The sequence below is a fragment of the Mustela nivalis genome (genome assembly GCF_964662115.1).
Source record: "Mustela nivalis genome assembly, chromosome: 18".
In the NCBI taxonomy this organism is placed as follows: Eukaryota; Metazoa; Chordata; class Mammalia; order Carnivora; family Mustelidae; genus Mustela; species Mustela nivalis.
Window position 1 is genome coordinate 43,112,843 of NC_139037.1, and position 6,002 is coordinate 43,118,844.

The following is a 6,002-nucleotide window of genomic DNA, read 5'->3' on the forward strand; positions in this document are numbered from 1 at the left end:
TTTTTTTCAGTGTTCCAAAATTCATTGTTTATGCACCACACCTAGAGCTCCATGCAATACATGCCCTCCATAATACCCACCACCAGCCTGACCCAAACCCCCACCCCTGACCCTCCAAAACCTCAATTTGTTTCTCAGAGTCCACAGTCTCTTATGCTTTGTCTTCCCCTCTGAAATCCCCCAACTCACTTCTCTTCATGCTTTTTGAGCAAGCAAGTTTTGAGTTTTGCAAATCTTACAATTTTAGAATTTATTTTTATAAAAGACTTTATTTATTTGACAGACAGAGATCACAAGTAGGCAGAGAGGCAGGCAGAGAGAGAGAGGGGAGGAAGCAGGCTCCCTGCTGAGCAGAGAGCCCGATGCGGGGCTCGATCCCAGGAACCCGGGATCATGACCCGAGATGAAGGCAGAGGCTTAACCTACTGAGCCACCCAGGTGCCCCACAATTTTAGAATTTTTGTATTCTATTTTGTCTTAATTAATCCTCTCCTGCTATTTTGTTACAATATTGAATTCCGATTAGTTTTATTTTATTTTTAAAAGTTTAATGTTACTGGGACGCCTGGGTGGCTCAGTGGGTTAAGCCGCTGCCTTCGGCTCAGGTCATGATCCCAGCGTCCTGGGATCGAGTCCCACATCGGGCTCCTTGCTCCGCAGGGAGCCTGCTTCTCCCTCTTACTCTGCCTTCCACTCTGTCTGCCTGTGCTCGCTCTCGCTCTCTCTCTCTCTCTGACAAATAAATAAATAAAATCTTTAAAAAAAAAATTAAAAAAAAAAGTTTAATGTTACTAATTTTTTCTTGTAATTTTCCTGTGTCTAGGTTTTTTATATATATTGCTCTCTTTTCACTTCATTTCTAGGTGTTTTATATTTCTATTTAGTTTTCTATTTAACATGAGAATTATTTAATAATATGGCTTGTTTTGGATGATTTTTAAGTTTTGATTAAATTCAAACTTGCAGGGGCCTGGGTGGCTCAGTGGGTTAAGCCTCTGCCTTTGGCTCAGGTTGTGATCCCAGGGTTCTGGGATCGAGCCCCAAATCGGGCTCTGCTTGGCAGGGAGCCTGCTTCCCCCTCTCTCTTTGCCTGCTTCTCTGCCTTCTTGTGCTCTCTCTGTCAAATAAATAAATAAAATCTTAAAAAAAAATTCAAGCTTGTAGAAAAGTTACAAGAACAGTATAAAGTATTCTTGGGTACTCTTTACTCATATTCACCAACAGTTTACTTTTAGCTCATTTGCATGATCATTCTTGTATGTGCTTGTAGTTGTTCTCTCTATGTATGCATGTGCCCAAACACACATACACAATGCACACATTTTACCTAAACTATTTAAAAATAAGTGGTGGACATTTGCTTCTTCACCTTTAAACATGTCAGTGTGTTATTTCCTCAGAGCAAGAGTATTCGCTCACATGAGCACAGTACACTTACTAAAATAAGAAATTTAAACAATTACTTAGAACTCTTTTTAAATAGTCTATATTCAAGATTTTTCACTGGTCCTAATGTTCTTTTTAACACTTCACTGTGCCCTCATCCTCTCTTCCTCAGGCACTTTCTGGGATACAGTCTAGGATTACACACTGAATTTAGTATCATCTCTCTTTTAGTCTTCTTTAATCTGGAAGAGTTGCAGTGCCAGGATTGTCTGATCATAAGTTTCCATATGTGTGTGAGTGTATTCCTGGCCCAGTCTCCTGTGCCATACTTCTCTAATTTTTTCTCTGAACCATTGCCACACTCAGTGAGTATTGGTTTGTAGTAAGTCTTGACATTTGATAGAGCAAGTCCTTCCAGCTTAATTTTTAAAGAGTGTCCCTTAGGCTTCTGTATATAAGTTAGAAAATGATCTTGTCAAGATCCTTGAAAAACTTGGGATTTTGGCTACAACTGCAGTAAATTATATAGATTACTCAGGAGAATTGATGGCTTTGCAAAATTGATGTTTCCTTTTAATAAGAAATGACATTTCCATATATTTAGATGTTGTTTAATATCTCAGTCCACTTTTATAATTCTGTTCACATCAAATACATTTCTAAGTATTTTGCATTGATACTACTTGTGAATAAAATGTGTTTTCTTTTTCTTTTTTAGATTATATTTTATTTTTTTCAAGTTACCTCTGTACCCAACATGGGGCTCAAACCCACAATCCCAACATCAAGAGTTTTCCACCCTACTGACTGAGCCAGCCAGATAACCCCAAATAAAATATATTTTTCTAACTTTGTTGCTTGTATGTACAGATGCAGTTAGCCTTTGTTTCCTGGTTGATCTGAAAGTTCTGTAAAATCTTTTATGAAATACAACAACCAACCTGTTAGAGAATCTTTTATATTTTCTTCCTTGTAGACAATCATAAGATCTGCAAACATCAGTTTTATTTCTTTACTTTCCAGTGGTTTATATATTTTATATGCCACAACTTTTTTTTTTTATTTGACAAACAGAGATCACAAGTAGGCAGAGGGGCTGGCAGAGAAAGAGGGAGAGACAGGCTGTCCACTGAGCAGAGAGCCTGATGCGGGGCTCGATCCCAGGACTCTGGGATCATGACCTGAGCCGCAGGCAGAGGCCTTAACCTACTGAGCCACCCAGGTGCCCCTATATGCTTTTAAGGATATTCACTTTTAAGGATATGTACTTACTATTTCATCATTTCGTCTGTTCTTCCCTGTATTTATAGGTACTATTCATCAGTACAAGGAAATTTCCTTCTACTTACAGTTTTTAAAGTTTTTTCTTTTTAATAATTAGATGTTGACTTTCATCAAATTATTGTTTATTGGAGATAATTGTGCTTTTTCTCTTTAATTTGTTAATAAAGTTAATTATGTTAATATATTTTCTAATGTTAGAGGAATCTTACCTTTCTTAAATAAAATAAACTTAGGTATAATGTTTTCTTTTTTATTACTTACTGTATTTAGTTTACTAGAATTTTATTTTCAAGTTTTATATCTATGTTCATAAGTTAGATCAGCCTGAAATTATTCTCTCTTTTATAGTCATTTTCTTATTTGGCATCATGGCTTTGTCAGTTTTATCAGATAAACTGGGGAATGTACTCTGTTTTTTATTTTTTTTTTAATTTGAAGTTAAAAGTTTTGTACATTCAGGCATGTATAAAATATATTCTAGGGACGCCTGGGTGGCTCAGTTGGTTAAGTGGCTGCCTTTGGCTCAGGTCATGATCCCAGTGTCCTGGGATCAAGTCCCACATCGGGCTCCTGGCTTGGCAGGAAGCCTGCTTCTCCCTCTGCCTCTGCCTGCCGCTCTGTCTGCCTATGCTCGCTCGTGCTGTCTCTCTCTCTCTGACAAGTAAATAAATAAAATCCAATATATATATATATATATATATATATATATATTCTAGATTTGAATTTCATGAAGTGTATCCACCCCCAGGTCTGCAAGAGATGAGAAAATAAATTTGACATATAGAGCACTGTCTGTTGCCCTTTTGTGTACCTTCAACAACACAGTGCTATGTCCAAGAGACCATGAAATACGCCCAGGAGGGTGTCCTTTTTATATAACACAAATACTTCTTGCAAAAAGACAAAGAAGGGACGCCTGGGTGGCTCAGTTGTTTGGGTGACTGCCTTCAGCTCAGGTCATGATCCTGGAGTCCCGGGATTGAGTCCCGCATCGGGCTCCCTGCTTGGCAGGGAGTCTGCTTCTCCCTCTGACCCTCCCACTTCTCATGCTCTCTCTCTGTCATTCTCTCTCTCTCAAAAAAATAAATAAAATCTTTTTTAAAAAAGGCAAAGGAAAGTATAGTTAAGCTCTAACAATTTTCTAAATATTCATCTTGCCTTTTTTCAAAAATAAAGGATAATTCCTTAATGTATATTATACATTAAGACTGGGTGAAGTTGACTGAAAAGGAAAGTTTCCAGTTCTCTGAAAAGGAAAGATAAAAAATAAACCAAAGCCAAAAAAAAAAAAAAAGATCAAATACATCATGACATGATGCTACTTTAAAATTAGATCAATCTCTGTTCACCGATTATTGTATTATCAAATGGAACCTTTGGGAAGGATAAGACATTTGAGAGCCTTACTAACTGAACCAGTGAACACCAACTGGTTTTTCTAAGAGTTCTACAGATCTAGGAACACCTGGCTGCTCAATTGGAAGAGCCTGAGACTCTTGATCTTCGGGTTCTGAGTTTGAGCCCCATGTTGGGTGTAGAGATTACTTAAATAAATACAGTTTTAAAAGAAAGTTAACTAGATCTAGGTCTCTGGAACAGAAGCCAACAGTGATGACCCATTACAACTTCAGGCAATGTATTTTAACTCTAGGGATACAGCACTATTTATAGAGAATAACCTCTTTTGGCTCTTTGGTGCAGTCAGAAAAAGGAGTTTAGAGACATCCAAGAAAGATGACTTCCCTAAGGAGGAATTTGTCGATTTCTCAAATCATACGTAGATTTCAAACATAAAAGAAGAATGTAGCATACCCTTCCCCAGTATTGATATGCTTGCCATATATTGCCATTTATATATATGTATATGTTAAATCTTTTTATAAAGTTGTGACATCTTAAAACCCAACAAGATTTTAAAATTTATATATATAGGGGTGCCTGGGTGGCTCAGTGGGTTAAGCCGGTGCCTTCGGCTCAGGTCATGATCTCAGGGTCCTGGGATCGAGTCCCACATTGGGCTCTCTGCTCGGCGGGGAGCCTGCTTCCCTTCCTCTCTCTCTCTGCCTGCCTCTCTGTCTACTTGTGATCTCTCTCTGTCAAATAAATAAATAAAAATCTTTAAAAAAATTTATATATATAATATTATTTATTTATTTATTTGACAGAAAGAGATCACAAGTAGGCAGAGAGACAGAGGGGAAGCAGGTTCCCTGCTGAGCAGAGATCTAGATGCAGGACTTGATCCCAGGATGCTGAGATCATGACCTGAGCCTGGGATCATGACCTGAGCCAAAGGCAGAGGCTTAACCCACTGAGCCACCCATGCGCCTCATAAACCCAACAAGATTTTTTTTAAAAAAGATTTTATTTATTTATTTGACAGACAGAGATCATAAGTAGGCAGAGAGGCAGGCAGAGAGAGAGCAAGGGAAGCAGGCTCCCTGCCAAGAAGATATGGGGCTCATCCCAGGACCCTGGGATCATGACCTGAGCCGAAGGCAGAGGCTTTAACCCACTGAGCACCCAGGCACCCCACACAACAAGATTTTTTTAAACCAATCTTTCTTTTTTAAAAATTTTATTTTCTTATTTGACACAAAGAGAGAGACAGCGAGAGAGGGAACACAAGCTGGGGGAGTGGGAGAGGAAGAAGCAGGCTCTTTGCAGAGCAGGGAGCCCAATGTGGGACTTGACCCCAGGACCCTAGGATTATGATCTCAGCCAGAGGCAGATGCTTAATGACTGAACCACCCACGTGCCCCAAAACAACAAGATTTAAAATTAAATTCTGATATAATTATAATAGAGAATCAGGAACAAAAAAGTAATACGTTATCTGATAATTCACTGGATGAAATGTCTAACAGAATACTTTTTATTATGATTTTGTGGACTTACACAAAATAACTATATAGCATAATAAGATAGGGATAATTGATAAATGAAAGTGCCATTTCTTTTCTTTCTTCTTATTTTTTTTTAAGATTTTGTTTATTTATTCAACAGACAGATATCACAAGTAGGCCGAGAGGCAGGCAGAGAGAGGGGAGGAAACAGGCCCCCTACTCAGCAGAGAGCCTGATGCAGGGCTCAGTCCCAGGACTCTGAGATCATGACCTGAGCCAAAGGCAGAGGCATAACCCACTGAGCCACCCAGGTGCCCCGAAAATACCATTTCTTGAGCCTTATTATGTGCAAGGCACTATATATAATACCTTGTATACTGTAGATTTTTTGCCAATATTCTATAGAAGAGAAAAGTGAGTTTTAGTAGGGCAAATAATTTTCCCAAGGACATAAGTGTTGGGACCTAGATTTTAGGACCTGGATTG